Source organism: Apis cerana, linkage group LG1, assembly GCF_029169275.1.
Source record: "Apis cerana isolate GH-2021 linkage group LG1, AcerK_1.0, whole genome shotgun sequence".
NCBI lineage: Eukaryota > Metazoa > Arthropoda > Insecta > Hymenoptera > Apidae > Apis > Apis cerana.
In genome coordinates, this window is record NC_083852.1 from 7,320,576 (window position 1) to 7,338,736 (window position 18,161).

The 18,161-nt window shown below is 40.4% G+C and overlaps 1 long non-coding RNA gene across 1 annotated transcript in view; it reads left to right on the forward strand.

The window, feature by feature from the left end:
- Positions 1–11,882, forward strand: part of LOC107995019 (uncharacterized) — a 68,207-nt gene extending 56,325 nt beyond the window's left edge. The window contains exons 4-5 of the long non-coding RNA XR_001765450.3: positions 11,293–11,473; positions 11,624–11,882. This is a non-coding gene — a long non-coding RNA (uncharacterized LOC107995019). The remainder of the gene's footprint in view (positions 1–11,292; positions 11,474–11,623) is intronic.
- The last annotated feature ends 6,279 nt before the right edge of the window (positions 11,883–18,161 follow it).

Genomic DNA, 18,161 nt, shown 5'->3' on the forward strand with positions numbered 1-18,161 from the left:
ATTCCCTGTTGTTGGGTGTACAACGCGTCCTAAGGGGATGCCATGGTTTTTGCTGGAATTGAAGTTAGAAAAGGGGTGGTGGTGGTAGGTTATGTTGAGCGATACAGGTTGGAGGAAAGCGCCGAGTGAAAACGAAGGATCCTGATCATCTTGAATATACATTTTTTCATTAAAGTAATTCACTATTGTAATTGATGATATTCGAGAAGTTTGAAAGGTTCTTTGGATTGTTCATTGCGAACGAATTGTTGCGGTAAAATGAACGAATATATATTTTTACGTTTGCATATATTCTCAAACTTCCTGGCCCCCTGGCCTCTCATTGAATCGTAACTTTTAATTTGAATTTCTTCGCGAAAATACGCAAACGGAATCAATAACACGCCCTACTTCCTACGTCTGATCTTACTTTGAAAACTTTCGCAAACAAGTCCACGCAACTCGTATCCAAATGTATAACAGTGTAAGAAATTGAGGCAAAGTACGTAGAAAGTTTCAATCGAAGAGTCATTAGACTAAGAAATTTCATTTCGATAAACCGTTTATTTTCCATAATTGCGCGAAACGTCTTTTCTCCTTCTCCCATATTCTGAATATATATAATATATATCGAATTAAATTAAAAACACAAGATAACATGAGCTAACCGAACAAACTAACCTTTCAATAATGCATACGTAATAATAGAAAGAATATATGAAAAATCGTAGAAATTCAAACAAAAAGATAACTTTATAACAATCAAATCTTTCAAATTTCCATCATCATACAATTTCTCCCGGTCACACGCTCTATTGGCGGAATATTTCGTTTTTCGGTTTTCCTTGCAACTCGTTTCCATTTCCTCCAATTCTTTCCCACTGTCTGCCGTTCCCTCTTGATTTTTTCCGGAGGAGCCAAGAGGAGAGCAAAAGTCTGCGACGGCTCGCCCCATCATTCCCCGGAGTAAAGGCATCCTGGACCCTTACCTCTTACCGGGTCTTCACGTTGCAATAAATGGTTTCATTCTCGGCCTTGCGTCTCGCGATATAAAAATCTCTTTCCTTCCTTTTCGAATGAAGAGAAGAACCACGGATAGAGAGAAAGAGAGAGAGGGAGAAAAGTGGAAAGGGCAAAGAGAAACTGGAGCAACGGCGTGCGACGATGAACGAATGGAATCAGAAAAATGCAGGCATCTCCGGGGAAATTAACGTAATGAGGTAGTTCGATTCTTCTTAGAAGCCGAACCTTGCTATATCCTCTTCCCTCTGCTCTCCATCCCTCGACTCGTAGTCCCCCGTAGTTATCGGTTTCTTCGAATCGCTTACTTTCTTAATTCGTCTGGATCAGCCGGCAAGAGGACACCGGGTGTCTCGTTAAAGAGCAACCCATTCCCCTCATCGAAATTGTCCCACTAATTATCGCCCAAATGGACCCCTGTTTTCGAATTTAGATGGACGATGGGATGATTAAAGGCCTGTTTTGTAGCAGACATTTCGATTCTGCCACTTCGGAAGCGCGAAGAAGCGGTAATTCTGAATTGAATTGAATTTTAGTTTAATCGAGATAAGAATCAACACGTCTCGTTTATGCTAGAGATTGAGAAGGTTTATTGGAATATGTTTGTACTTTATAATTTGAAATTTGTCATGTATATATAATACCTATCAAAAAACTTTGAATTGTAACGTCTGTATCAATAACGAAAAAAACAGTGATTGAGTAGAGTTTGTTGAAACGCGTATATTTCCCGAATCGAGTACGAAACCGCAAAACCCTCCAAAAAACGCGGTCCCTTTCACAGTTTCGAGAGCTCGTTATTTCGCGACATATCAATAGCGGTATTGGATATTACGATCAGGTGAACAAAGGTACAAACATATTTCACCATCGAATAACTCTCGAAGTTACAAACTCTCGTTACGAACTCTCCCCGCGATATCGTAACATCCGTTAATTAATTTGAACGATCGCATATTTTTTCCCCCCCTCCCCGTATTAAATCGTATAGAAACGCGACACGAAGAAAAACTAGTTACTCGGATCTGCACGAGAAAAGGATCGATACAGAGGGAACCGATCGACAACAAAATTCGCCCCTATCGAATTGCACGAATTACAAATTAAACTCACCTTTATTGGCCATTGAAAGTTTGCCTCCTTCGGTTCGGCATACGTTAAAGGCAAATGAGATCGGCCATTGAACGCCACGGAAACTTATTTGCCAACTAACGAAAGGAGATTTCTTTTCATCGAAGTCTCCCCTCGAGTCCGAGCAATTACGCCAGAATAGCTGTTGCAAGAGTCAAGATTCTCGCATCGTTATTCGATCTTCCCCTTGCCCTCCCGGTATCCTATTCCCTCTCCCTCTTTCCCCTTCTTCCCCACAGGTTCCACGTAATTCAAGACCTCGATGAATGAAACGTGGACCGGAACCTTTTCAAATCCAGTTAGTTTTGTATACCTCGTTTCCAATCAATTTCTACCGCGATCACGTTTTCTTTAAACATTTTTTCCCCCTTCTAGATATACTTATTATCTCAAAATTTTTCACGGTATCAATAATTAATCTTCTTTCATTTTGAATTTTGTTATATCTCTTTGTAAATAATGAAACAACAAGATGACGTCGTCTTATATAACTATTTAACAATTAATTGTTGATTGGTCGTCGAAGGGATCGCATTTACAGGCAATATGACGTGTATACGTTTATATCGGACAGCCGCGTTATTTCATCTCGATTCACGTTCACGTTCCTTCATCCGACTCGGATAGTTGTTTAAGAAGAAACTTGGTCCATCCTTCTCCCTAACCTGGGCCCTTCCCTTAAGCTGGCATTGCAGTTCAATTGTCCGGGAGAGGCGGGAGAAGGATTCTATTAAAAGTTGACGACGAGGACGATGACGACGACGACGGACCCGGACTTGCGAGTTTTAATGCACTTGTTATAATCGGCCCTCTTACCACCGCCGAAATAACCGGGGGAACACACCTCTCTTTCACCGCCTCTCCCCTACCTAATTCCCTTCCATTCGCCCCTCATAGGCATTCTCGCAAATTACGAAAATAATTTACTCTGCCTTAACGAACGAAGGCTCACGAATCGACTCCTAGCCGCTCCTCTTTTCCTCTCCCTCCTCAGTTTCTTCGCCTTAGTTCTCTCCCCTTGAGAAAACGTAGGCTCTCGGTTGGAAATAAATTACCATTTACGCGCAATGATATTTCTCTATCCAACGTTGATAATTGTATCCTTGATATTTCAACGTGTATGATACGAGTCTATAAGAAAAGTATATTTGTTATTCGTCATGTATAATATCGAATTCGAAGTATCGTAAAGATATAATAATGCAACTAAAGGCACTTTGTGTTTGTTATGGATAAATAAATAAAAAAGAAAGAAAGAAAAAGAAAGGCGTGATATCTCCAACCATTATAAAACCGGGAGATATTTAATTTCAGTAATAAAGTTTCCGCATTGCGAAACTCCATAACCTTGCACTCGCTGATTCAGAAGATAAACTCTAACTTTATGAAATTGAAATCGTAAACTAAATCCTGTACACACTTTTGTAGAAACTTTTGTATCATCTCACGATGTATATATATATATATATATATATATATATATTTCAAAAAGAAAAAAAAAATCGTATTTGCAGAGACAGGACGAGATTCGTGGGAGGGGATGAATTTTTAAACAGTGCAAAAGTAACGGGGCTGAACACCTAATCTATATAAGGAACAATAAGAGAAGGAGGGAACGAAAAGCCAGATTAATAATACAGCCCTGGTATCATTAGCCGCGGTAATGGTGTGAACTTTTAATTAGTTGTGCAGTTTCATTCGGAAACACTTGCACGAACGGCAAATCCATTGTGTTTTTATTCATGGGCCAAGAGATAGGCAACAGTCCTATCTTCTCCTTGGAATCGTGCTCCATACCCGACTAACCGGAAGCCCCCAGGGGCCCCGAAACTTTAACTTTCTTCTATCCTCCCCTAACAACCTTGAGAAAGAGGTGCACATCACGTGTATTTGTCCATTTACATGAACGGTTCTGTTTCGTCGTTTAAAATTCATCATTCTGGAAATGGATTGATAAAGCACGAGTTATTCGTACGCAAATATATCGTATTTTGGAAAATTTGGAATGGAAAATTTCTGTCGTCGAAATATTCGATGAATGGCACTCGATTCCTCGTGAATAATTAAAGTGTAATAGAAGAAGGGAAACCTTTTATTTATACAGGATTGTATGCATGTAAATAAGAATTGAATAAATTAACCTCGATTCGTAAATGAGACGTTATGAACGAGATATGTCTCGTTTATTAGGTTGAATATATAACGTGAAAGATATTTCTGCATCTGACGAATCAAAATATTTTTCCCGTGACACACTGATTAAAACAATTGAAACACGCAATCGCGTGGAAGAAAGAAATTATTTTCAAAAAATTGTCTCGCGAAAGAAAATGTCATATTGTATAAATATTCGCAATTAGAGATCAAACAGTTGGTTCTGTGTTGGCGTCACAGAAATTGGCCATGAACGAACAGATCCCTTTTCCAGATAATGGCCTAGTCCCTTAAAAGGATTCGGTTTGCTAATCCCTTCACGATCCGCCCATAAACCCAAACACTCTTTGCCTGAAACCATCGTGGTCCATCGAATAGAACCGCGCCGCGTATAAAACGAGTTTGGATGGGTTTAATTACTCAGCTCTCGACCGGCGATGTAAATGATGGCCATTAAATCGCGGGGCTCGATGTTTACCTCGAAACCACGAAAGTGGAGAGCAATACGTACGAGGAGGAACAGTTGATGGATACCGGACAATGGGAGGGGGAGGGAGGGTTGATGGTGGTGGTGCTGGATTTTTATCAGCGATACTCGAGCGATTTTCTCGATCCGCGAAATCAATATGAGCAACGATTTCGATTTAAATCGAGTGCCTTTCCCGTTAATTTGCTTAATGGGAGAAGTGGCGGAATACGCTGACTGGGGGGAGAGGGGTATGCTATTTATCACGATTTTAATTGCCCGCTTACACTGGCGCACGAGCCCAGCATCCACTGGTAATCCGTACAAATATACGACTTAGGCTCGAAAACTGCGATGATTTTTTCGTCTCTCTGGTTATCTTTATTTCCCTTCGTTAAACAATTTAGCCGCACGATTTAATCGGACGTGGATAGTATTGACGATTTGATTCGAACGCGAAACGTTCCCTTTCCATCTGGCAATTTCAATTTTTGGAATTCTTTCTTGAATCGTATCTTAATTGGACACGTGTATATATACATATTTCAAATTAGATTATTTCGAAAATTGATAAAAGAAGAAGGCAAAGATTTTTCGTGAAAAATCATTACATATTTGTATATATTTTTCAATTATATCCATATAATTCGTGGTAATGCGTATAAATCTAAACACTTCTCTGCAATTGATAACCAAATAAACGATATTAAATTATTCATCGTATAAATAATTAATTTGCAAAATTTGGAATCGGCCCACGTGTAATTACGAAATAACGAATAATACAGAGAAATGCAAATGGTGAAATGGATGGATCGAAAAATTCCCGATTTACCAGAAATAGGGGGGAGGGGAGGAAAAATAGTGAATTGAGAGGAAAGCATCTCTCGGAATGCATAATTCGCGAGTTACAATTTTACGGGATATCTATGGGTCTCGGAACCCCCGTATTATGCGTGTATCCACTATATATCAGTCTTACAGCACTCCTGATAACAATTTCATACGAGGATTACGGGGACGTTGGTGGTGGGCGGGGATGAGAAGAGACACACGCATGAGTGCACCACTCTACTGAAAGCGAAAGGGATAATCCCCTGAATAATGCGCATGCTGTTACTGCAATATTAATCGGTTTCGAAAGGAAAACAGAGAGAATGCTTTTGACTCTCGGCCGTTTATGCAAAAGAACCGCGTTTCACCCTCTTTGAAAACAAGCGAACCGTTCCACGTGCTCGACGTCACGTGCCCCAGGATCGAGAAGACGAGAGTGCAAGTGAGCCGTTAATCTTCTTCGGGATCGATCTTCGGGATCGTGGGAAATTTAAAGGGAAACTGCTCCAACCGCCGTGTTTAATTTATTGATAAGCAAATTTTAAAATTCGTAAAATTCAATTCGTACTTTGTGTCGTAGAGACGAGATGAATTGCGGGAAAAATGGAAAGCTCTTGCATAAATTTTTCACTTATAAGCGGTACCTCTTATTAAATCAATTTATTTGAGTTTAACGTGCGACGCGTTACTTATATTTAAATATGTATATTATACAGAATGCAAATGGATTTAATTTCGGTATCAAATTTAATGGTTCGATTAATTGGTTGATTAGTTAAACCAGGGAAATAATAACCGGGGGAAGAATTTCATTAAGCTCGATATCCCATAATTAGAATTATTATATTTAATTCTCGTATATAATTCTATAATATAGTAATCCAATCCGATTTCTCGATGATAATATCCTTATTAACTTATTAATCCGCTCCATTCTGTAACAACGACAAATTGAAAATTTTATTCAAAATTTATAATAATTACAACATCTCCGATCGAGAACTTTACAAAACTTCAAATTAAAACAAAATTTTCACGCATATATAAATGCGTAAATCTTGAAAAATATTTTTCCACGTACGATACGTCGGCTTGCAATGTCGTAATCGAGCCAAATTCTAGGCAGGATGGGGTGTAGGGTGGTGGTGAACAGGGGTCGTGAGCTTTTTCACGGTCGAGCCGCCTGTGATCGAATTCGCAAGTCGCAGGAAATGACGGGACCCCTTTATCCACAGGCCTGACTGGATGAACTCTGAAATGGTGGTGGATTACGATGTCACGTGGTGGCCAGGGGGGGCGCCAAATATATTGTCTGTCGCATGCATCGCGTACGTACAGCCAGCCCGAGGCCGGCGAGCGTAACGCTGACGCGACAGATTGGCTCGGATAAATTAATTTCATTTACCGGTGATTTAGGCGATCTACGAATACCGGGGGATTCCCTATTTGACATTCTACACGCGGGGCCCCCTCGTTTCGATTCGGAGGAATCCGCGGCTCGTCATCCCCTTTGCAGCCTCGAGTGCATCTAAATGCAATTTAGCCTTCGAACGGTTGAAAGTATATGTAATTTTAATCCCTCGGTTCTGCTGCAACACGTTCGCGACGCTGCGATTGTTTTAATTTTTATAAATTTAGGAATTTGTATTTGTAGTTTGCACGCTGGATCGGATGGGAGAATAACGTGGTAACGTTGTTTTTGTATCCCTCCACTCGTAATAGATACCTTTTTTTGTATAAAATTTTTCGCAGGAACGTACAAAATTTGCTTAATATGAAAATCTTATATATCAAACTTTACATGCTCGATAATTATTCGAGTTCCTTTCTTTCTTTTTATCTTCTTTCGGAGAGCGATGAATAATCACGGTAAAGTTGATATGATTATCGTACGATTTACGTTTCGCGCTTTGTGGTAATTAAAATCGGTGAATTAGAAACACCGCTTGTTTCCGCACATCATCGAATGCTGAAGGAAATAGTTTGGCTAGTGGTGATCCGCAACTTTCCAGCTGCGCAACTCTGGTTTTAATACAATTACGACAAAATACCCCACGGGAATGCCGTGTTTGTGTCAAAGATGGGTTTCCAGATCGCGCTGGGAACAAAATCGATATCGCAAAAGGGAGATATAATTCATTCCAACTATATGTAATACAATCGAGCGGAGAATCAAGCGCAATAAAATTTTTATTTTCCGATAAAAGAAAAATATTAACACGCGTGCGTATATTAATTTCCTCGATAATCTACCTCACCCTTAAAATTCGATCATAAATCATTTCCCGTTAACGTCGGAATATCGTGTGTTATCGATACGATAACACGTATTGTCGCAACACCGTAACATTATCCACTAAAAGCTTCCATATTTCTTTCACATTTACTACATCCACCCCTCCAACTCTCAATCGAGTCGAAGATGTGTACCCTCTCGGCAACAAGGCGTGTAAGAGAAGCGCAAAGCACTTCATATCCCTTGTAAATAGTAAACGGTTCCTAAATCTCCTTAGAAAGGAACACTGCACGCGGGGGGAGGAAGAAACAATTCGTGGGTCGAACGTCGGCCTCCCTGGAGACGCGTTGCATCGCCTGCCGGAAGATATGAATTTTTCTCCGCGAAAAAGAGAGGGAGAGAAAAGACGGAGAGGAAAGTAGCCGTTGAAGGAGAGACGACGAGGAGAGAGAGCAAAGAAAGTGGAAGATGTAAGTTCGAGCGATATAAAAAGCGGAAACTCCGGACATTGCATAGTGTAGTCGCGATATTTTAGAAGCGGTCGGATGAAATTATACGGAGGGGGGAGGCGCAATTACAAGTTGAAAAAAAGTTTTTTTCGGGGGAACACCGAGTTTAAGAAGCGACATTCGTCTCGTGAAATTAACCCGGGTCCCGGGCACGTGCTCCGCGATACGAATGGCCGCCGCCACCTTTTCAACCATTCGGTGTGAAAAGGAAGCGTGGATGCAACATTAGGCAGTGGCACAATGAAATAGAGAAGAGGCGAGGATACGACGTCCCCTCGCTCTAGCCGCGTCAAGAGATTTGAACATCCGAAAGTTTACGCGGAAATTATCTCCATCTTTTCCCCGTGGTGGTGCTACGTGTCCACGGTTATTACGCGCGGGATTACACAATGGAGGACGTGGAGAAAAGTTGTGGATTCGGTCGTTATGGATTCTGGAAATGGAGGATGTAAGTTTAACCACCGGTGTTATTTCGTGGCGCGTAATACGCGATACGGTGAAGAAAGGGGTGTAACAGGTGCGTGTTGCATAATTTAATTTCTCTCGTTCTGCGCTTCGTCGCGTGGAGAGATCGGACGTGGATGGGAGAAGAGATAAAATGTCGGTTACCGATCGAGGCGATATTAAATTTATAATCAGAGTGGGATAAAAGGACAATATGTACGACAATCCTCTGATTTTTGATTAAAAGGATTAATTTATTCGTTTGTGAAGTGATATTTAGAGCGGTAACACGAAATATTTTTTTTTTCTTTTCTACTACTGTTTCATCGTGTAATGCACATTTTTTTATTAATTCGATCGACTTTTATTCCCGGAACAAAAGGGGGAGGGGAGATCAAGATAATTATAATTAAACCGGCGTGCAATGACGTAAGTTTGGAAGCTCATTTTATTCCAATTTGGAGAATTTAAGCGGTGCGACCGACTGCTAAAACGGTCGGTATCCCCCTAGTAGCATCGATCAGGTAGGCCAGAACGGTGTAACGTGAAATTGGTACTTTGAAATTTCATTAGTGAAGTCAGGTGGCGTCACAGATTCAATTAGCTTTTTATTGGATTTCGAACTGTGCGAACTGTCAAAGCGATAACCGCGTGCCTACTGCCGTTTCACCAACACCCCCGTGCGTTGTATATACGAGTGTACGAGTATAGATCAGACACCTTAAACGATCACTTTTTCATTTATTCTCAACCCTTGTCTCATTAATTGCGAGCGTGGGATTAGAAAAATAAAAGATTAATTTTTATTGGTTTTCGATGATAAATTATTTGGATATTCCGAAAAAATTTATCGATTCTTTATGAAACAGGCATTTTGGAATTTCTAATTTAGCGTGAAAATAGTTGTTAAGTGTTTAAAACTTTTTCCCATAATTGGAATTTCCGTTTAATTCTGGGATTATTGACGAAGAATTAACGATATCGATTTGATTCAATATCAAATTTATAGAAATTCTTATAATTTCTTTTTAAAATTTAAAATTTATTTATTTATTATTACTTACGCGCACTTTTATATATTTTATTGCGTTTCTTTTTTTATAAAATTATAAAATTATATCTTGACAAAAGATTTCCCGCTGTGTTATATTTTTATGAAATTTTCAGGCAGGTTTCCTACAGAGTGTGGAACAATAATTTTCATTAAAGAGCTCTTCTAATCGTAACGGAGATCTTGTTTGTATTGGATCATCCAATGTTTTACTTTCTTACCTCCCATCTTCCGAAGGCAGTTTGTCTAGACAGGAAAAGGAAACTCCATTTCTCGTTAAGTTTCCATTGATAATGAGCGGGCTTCCCTAATTATTCACCGGCTCTAACAGAACGCCTTACAAATAAAACTACTACCAGTAAATCCGTTTCTTTCCTCGTTCCTTTTCTCCCTTCCTTTTTCACTCGTTGAACGCACGAGATGCCTTTTCATACAATCCAAATCGCGCTCGTGCAAAAAGCTTCGAAGAATTCAAACTCATTTAAAAAATAAGAAATATACCATAGTCTTGCGTTCGTGAATAGTCCGTACAGAAGTATTTGATCATAATTTCAATACCATTTTAAATTCTATTCAACGAAATAATTAATTTTCGTATTTTCGTCTCAATATATCCTTCCTTCATCGATCGAAGGTATAAAAAAAAATTATAATTTATTGTAACAGAATTCGCTGTTAAAAAGAAGAAGCATCCAATAATAATTAAGAGATTTTCTTCTGAAATTAATAAAAAAAAAATCGCCGTATATAAATTATAATCGTCGATTCGAGAAGTATGTTCGGGTCACGGTCGATCGAGCCCCACGTTCCGTCTTGACATTCCGTGAAAACGAAAGGGAGAAGACGACGACGGCATCGACTCAACGGCAAAAACTGAAACTTGGCGAGGATGCTCGTGCATCATAGGTTTATGGTTTCGCGATGGCATTTATAAGGTTTGCTCGACTTGGCGGGTAAGTTCCACGAGCGAACTCAGCCCCCAAGGTTTGGGGTGGCGATGCTGCAAAGCGCGTCATTATCGTCGTGATATATATACCGGGAGTGCCGTTAATGCGTCTCGGGTTTCCTTATTGAAAAATATTGCGCTCATTCCGCATTAAAGCAACGGCTCGCCCTCGCCTATCCCATCCCCCTTCCAACTTTTTCCTTTCCACTTCCACTTTCTATTGCTTTGTGGGTCAGCCACCAACCAGCCAGTTATATTTCCTCTGCCTTCGAATTTCAACAACAAACCCATAACGATGCGTTTCTCTTTTTCTCGTATCAATTGAAGCGTTCGTTCGTGTTGTTTATGCGAATTTTATTTCCTAAAATATATTACCCGTTATTTACTTCTATATTTTTCAAATATCCCCTAAGTGGATATTACTTGAAGTAGAATGCGCCATAATCGCAATTGGTGATTCCTCGTTAATCTCTTGATCGGTTACGACTATAAATTAACGAAAACACCTTGTCTCTGTTTCAGCAAGAGGCAAAAGGAGAACAGGATGATACCTAGAGCCAGACATCGGTAGCGTCGAAGGGTCAGAGGTTGCGATGGGCAAACATCCGGCTGACTGCGGGACGCCTCCGATAAATCACGGCGGAAACGCGTAACGCGCTCGAGCAGCAAGAAGACGAGGAAGGAAGACGATTCGTCGCGTGAGGTGGTTTTATCAAACGCTCTTATATGTGTGTATATATATATACATGCGTTACACAGTTACTCTCCCAATGAGACACTAAATTTCACCGGCAAAAAGAATTCCCTGTTTTTATCTCGGAACGAGATGGCGTTAAGCTTAATTTTCTTTTAGCGAGCCGCGGCAGAGAGCGTACGCTTTGAATTTGTGTGCAAGCTTTTGGGGAAGAAATTTATTGGCAGAGGTAAAGAACTTTCGAAGATTAACCTGGCCTTGGACAGTTGGATGTTTATCTTTCAGATAAGATTGTTTGTAATTTTCCTCGTTATTGAACTGGTTTACATTAACGAATATATCTTTGTATGAAATTTTATATGAAAAGAGATGCGCGAATATAAATATCGCAAACTCTCAAGAGAGGTTTGCGAATTTTTCTGAAATTAGAAGTAAAATGAAATAACGAAAATATCGGATATTTGCAGGAGCGTGTCAGGGTACAATTCGAGCAATTAATTCCATCGTTAATTCCATCCCCTATCCGTGTGATTCGCAGGAAACGTGAAGATATCAAAAACACGGGGAGATATCCGCACGGGGGTGGAGAGGGAGCGAGCTAGGGAAGGGAGTGTGACGTTGGATAAAAAGGGGTGAGGGGAAAACATCTGTTGCCGCGCTCTATCCCGATTATGGGTGGCCTCCTTGCGCCTTTCGGGAGGAACGTGTTATTTGGCAGCCCTTTGCCCGTGCGAGAAGCCGCGAACGCGTTCGCATCTGAAATTATGTGCTCGTTTACTCCGCGGCCTCCGTTATCATGCGAACAGTTATGACGCCGCGAGCCACGACCCGTGCGGTAAAATTACATTTCCAATTCATGAAACGTCAGTTATACGGGGAGGAGGGGGGCGTGGAATGACTGAACATGGCCCTTCGCAACGCCATCCCGCGAAAAGAGCACGCAAAAGCATCCCGCTCCTCTCCCCACCCCCACGCCGCTCCCCCTCTTTAGACCACGTGTTTCGAAACAATGAGGTCGTTTAATCGGATGCCTGTCCAATTCCGCTAGACTGATGTCGCTCTTCTGAAGTTTCCAAATTAGCTGTTTTGTGTTTGGAATAGCGGTACAAGCGAAATTGCGATGGCGCTTAGGCGGAGGAAGGATGCTCGATGCGATCTCGTTCGATACTTCAATTTTCCGTATCGTTGTTTTCTTTTCTTTTCTTTTTTTTCGAAAAATTTGTACATAATGAATTTTTATATTCGAATCGTGAATCGTCTCGAAAGAGAAGAATTCAAAATTTTTTCACGATCGAAGATTAATCAATTGATAAATTTTTAAATATTTGTGGGGGGAAGTACATTTGGATACAGGGGAGAAATATTTATTTGGAAAACTTTAAATCTTCTCCGCTGGAAAGGGAACGAAATCGAATCTTGGCTTGACAGAGGCGGGGGAGGGGCTCTCTGGCAAAACTGGTTTTTAGAAGATAATAAATTTTTCCCTTCTTTATCTTTTACGCATGAATAAAGATAATGATCTCGAGTTATATTGGAAAACGGCGCGCCTGGAAGTGGAAGTTTTATACTCATAGCCATCGATAAGTATCTCGGGCAATATCGATAACTTTTTACGGAAAGCAAATTACTGGATGGCATTTTGGAGATTCGATCATATACCAATATTAGTAATATTTTTTTCCCCCCCCTTTTCCTTCTTTTTCTTCTTCTCGAGTCGGGGAAGGATTCCGGCAAATCTTCTCGAGAGCTTTCTCCGTGGTATCGATAAGGTCCCAAATCTAAAGGACAGGAAAGATAAGGCCGCCTTAAGGTATGAATCTTCCAGAAGTCCATTTCAAAGGATTTCTCCTTTCCCTATCGAATCGAAAAATGTTAAAAGATATCCATCATTTCTGTGTTTGTGAAATTTAAAGAAAATCTACTCACGTTAGGGTATTAATTTTTTGAACGAGAAAATATCTTCTCGATTCGCAAAATTATATCTTTTTATTGTACACAAAAGAATTTGAAACGAGAGAGAAAGAGAGAGAATCGTATAATTATGAGGTCGTCCAATCTAATCAGCGCCAATTTGTCCGCACCTTGTGAGATTAAGCCTTAGGAGGAGAGCGTAGTGTCAACTGTTAGTATACACAGGGATGACGGCGTCACCCTTGCGAACCGTCGTAATCCGCAGTGCAAACAAATCCTCGGAATGTTCAACGAACATCCGGTAAATAAGCCGATATATGTAACGTCGGTTCATACGCTTAACCGGTGCTTCGTTTCCACTTTATCCGATGTGGTTACGCCTCGTACCATCATCGACCAGCTTGCTTATAACTTTGCCTAATTACGTTCCATTTAAATCCTCGAGAAACTTGGCATTATCCGATTTAGAGTTTATCATTTGTTTTTTAGTCGTCTTCGTTTCGATCGTTCGAAACGAATTGAATATTTACAAATTGTCGATTAATTTTAGAGAAGAACGATATTGAAAAATCCGATAACGTCTATGAGAAGTTTAATCGAAATAATCTTTCATCCGTTTCGTTGCTTTGGAAGCTAACCTGAGCCACGGTTCACCTCGTCCCAACCAATCTTCCTCCGCTCTCCAACCGCGACCAATTTCGTTTTTCTTTGCTCGCAACCCTCTTTTAAACGGGCGCCATTTAAATAAATCATATAAATACAGCTGCGTTTTCGCCTTCTTTTCGCGCGGCCATGGCCGATGCCGTGTCTCGTTTCAACGCATTCGCCGTTTTAATCTAATCTGGAGGCGCATGTAAGAATATATTAAAGAAAAACTTTGCGCAGTGCTACGACCTGCTCTTGAAAATTATACTGTCTCGAGTGGGGGGGTCGAGAAGTGGGCAAGAAGGAGGAAGAAAAGGAGAAGGAGGAAGAAGAGGAAGTGAAAGAAGAAGCAGGTGAAAAGATGGATGAAAAAGAGAAGAGGAGGAGGGGGTGGGAGAAACTAAGAAGGGATAGAATGAAAGAAGCCAAAGTGGTTTCCACATCCAGCTCCACTCCTTCCATAGCTTTAGTTACCGGCCAACTCCAACCAGGCAACTATCCAGACCCATACATTTATTTACATGTAATTACGTTACACCCTCGTCGTCTTGTCGAGTCGCTACAAAACTAATAAACTAATAAACTTTCCCATAATTTATTTATGACGACGTCTGGACTGACACTGGTGAAAAGGGATGTATGTATTAAGAAATTTAATGTGTCGCTTAAATAATGGATGATACGAGCCGTTTTAACTGGCTGGTGAAATTGGAAAATACTTTTTTTCAATATCTCTTCAACTTCGATAAACGATCGAGATGTTGGTAAAAATTTTTCTAATAAAAAAAAACATCAAAAATCACGCAAGAGACTACTCTCCCCCGAAAATTATAATTTTGCAAAAAAAAAAAAAAAAGAACGAGACGAGAATTTCAGACAAATATTCCGGTGAAAAATTAATAATATCCAGATCGAAAGCGAAATGCAAGAACCACGGAGACGAGAGATACAATGATAATAGAAAAATTGGCGGATCGAGAATTTTTTTGCCTTTAATGTCCCCGGAGGATGAAAGTATTGACACGCGAATACAAGAAGTCCAGATGATGACTATATATAAGCGAGGGGATAAGGCGTCGTGGTGGCGTGTAAGGCGCTCGGCACACGAACCATGCCATGCAAGCAGACTCCAGAGGGGGGTGGGGGGCGTTAGTAAGCGCGACTACGTGGGTCTGGCGAGACCGGAGGAAAACGGCTGCCTTATCTCCGTGCACCGAGATTGACTTCCTTTCTATCCATTCAACCGCTCAAATGAGTTCCTTTGATAACTGTTGTGTGATCGAGTGTGCTGAATACTGAAGGGTTTCGAGCTCCGGCCCGCGAATCTGCCAGGGATGCCTCGCCCTCTGACTTCGCTATCGGAACCCAGCCTTCGCGAAAAAGTTTTTCGCCGACAGTTGTCACGCCATCCTGCCCTTGAAATCTCGTCCACTAATCTTCTTGCGGAAACCTCGGCTTGTTCTTTTTCTTCTTCTTCTTCTTCTTCTTCTTCTTTCTCTTTTTCGAGATAATTATTATTTGATCAATGACGTCTAAACGTGAATTTTTGAATGTTAAAGGGAAAATATGTGCTTTTATCGTTTTAGTTTTTGTATTTCTGAATTGAAAAGTGTTGTTGAGAATCGAAAAAATATTCGAATATCTGTTCTCGATTTTTATTTTAATTTATAAAGTAGAATACGAATAAATATTCGTATTATCGAAAATTAAACGAATCATTAAACAAATCATCTGTTAACTTGAAAAATTAAATCTAGCAGTAGTTGATAAATTGTTTTAATATAATTTTCTTGTTTTATTATCTAATTCGAAAAATTCGAGCAATTGAAACTAAAATTTCTTTTCGTATTGATCCTTTCTTTTTTTTTTTATATACTCAGGAAATATCATTAAAAGCATCATGTTGATGTTAATCATGCTTGTAATATCATTATTACGGTAATTTTTATGGTAATGATAACCGAATCGCGTATCCGAACTTCGCAACTTTAGCCATTCCAGCCTGAAATATCATGGACCATGACTACTGTCCACAACGTGGGATTTACTGACAGAGTTTATTACAAGGAATAAATCCTTTTGCCGATGCTTTAGTCACGTAGTTGAATTATTATACGTTGGAATTTGAAACGTACAAGACTTACTATGATTTCCTGGCGAACAAATCAACCTAATGTTACGAATAATAGTTATTTAAAATCAAGTAAAACTTTCACAGTAATTCACAATAATCACGAAACCAAACAACTACAATACATCAAAACTCGTTCGAATTAATCCAATTTTCTCGCGGAAAATTAATCGAAACACGTGCAATTTCCACATCCAGTTTTTTTCTTTACTATTACATCACTTTTTAGTATAAAAATGCGCAGAGAATTTCTATCCGATCTGTATCTGTAAGATCCAGCTAGATAATTGCTACGTTTCCAAGTTATTGTTGATAAATATTTTTTTCGTGGACGATACACCGAATTGCGCGATTGCTGTCTCCTCGCGGAAAATTGCACCCTTTCCAACCCTTAGAAGCTCTTAATTAATGGCGCCGACATGCCAACCGAGGTCTTTCGAGGTGTAAGGAGGGTTTGCGCCGTGGACTTGTAATCTCATGATGCCGTAACTTATTCTAAATGCACTAGTGGGACTTGCGAGATATCCTTGCTCTTGTCTAGGGGTGGCAAGTTTCCACCTTCTCCCTTTCCTTTCCCTCGCCACCCCGTTACTGGTCGATGGTTAAACGCACCTGACATTCCGGCGGTGCCGACCAGGAATGCCGTTGGACACACGTCTTACGCACTCCATTACCAATTCAACTCGCCCCCTAATTAAAACAAACGTGTCGTTCTCTCTTTGAAAAAAAAACAAGCATGTCGTCTCGACAAGAAAAGTGGGGGAAAAGTTGATTTTTTCAGATTGAGAAATTTAAAAAAATCCATTGAATAGATTTAAACTGATTTATAATTTAAATGCTAGCTTGCTGTGAGATAAAGAAAATGAGAGGAAAATCAAAAAGCCTTGAACTATTGACGTTTCCAATTGTAATTATTCCCCTTCTTTGAATGGGTCGTCGTTTAAATTTTGATCAAAAGAAAATTTCTTGAATGCACGCGTTTTACATTACAATGCGATTGCGATCGCATTGGGAGACACGCGAAATAGGTGCAATCCGTATACGATGTTACAAGAGCGTGTCACCCTCGAGGACACGCTCGCAAAGATTCTTGGAAGGTCACGCGAGCCCAAGGGCCATAGCGAGTAACGAAGAGGTCGAGGGGTGATAATCGCTGGGATACCATGAATTTACCCCTTGGCCCCACGAGGCCGTAGATTACCAACTCTGCCTTCCGTCTTCCCTTTCTCTCGACCAACCCTTCTTCCCCTCCTTATTGTTGCCCGTTGCCCGGTTAAAATATACATTTGTACGGATGCCATTCTCTCGTCTTCCCCTCCTTCCTCCAACGTTTGATTTATCACGGTGACAATGGTGTTATTATGCCCGCGGTTAGATAACGTGACGTTATTTCGTGGACCTTCCTTCAACTTTCTCGCTCCCTGAAACGAATAATATAATACTCCTCTCTCCATCTTTTTCTCCCCTCCTTCGGGACATTGAATGAATCGAATGTCACGAAATGCGCGGCATAAGATGGATCGCCTTTAAGAAGATTAAGAAGACCGGGGAATCGTCATTATCAAGAGCTTTATTTATATACATACCCAATAATGAAAATTTACCTTTCTAAGCGATCAAAATATGGGTTTGACTTGTTCTTCGTAATAAAATATCTTCAATTTTTATTTAAGAAAAAAATCTTCGATTCCGTTCACGCGCGAAACATCAAAAACTGTACCGTGAATAAGTCACCCAACACGAGCGATTAATCAACCGCGCGTTGCGTTTCTCCCTGTCGCAATTAACGTTCGTCCGTGTGTTTCACGCTCGTGTGTCTTATATATACTCGCTCCTCGTCGTCATCGTCGTCGTCGTCGTCGTGGCCTCATCCTCCACCGTTCAACGATGGTCGTTTCAACGAAGACAAAGCGCTTCCTCGCAAGATCCACGACCGTTTTCCATACATTTCCACGTCCCTTCTCCTCCTCCCCCTCCCCCTTCCGCGTGTTTCGAGTGCCACCCTCGAGT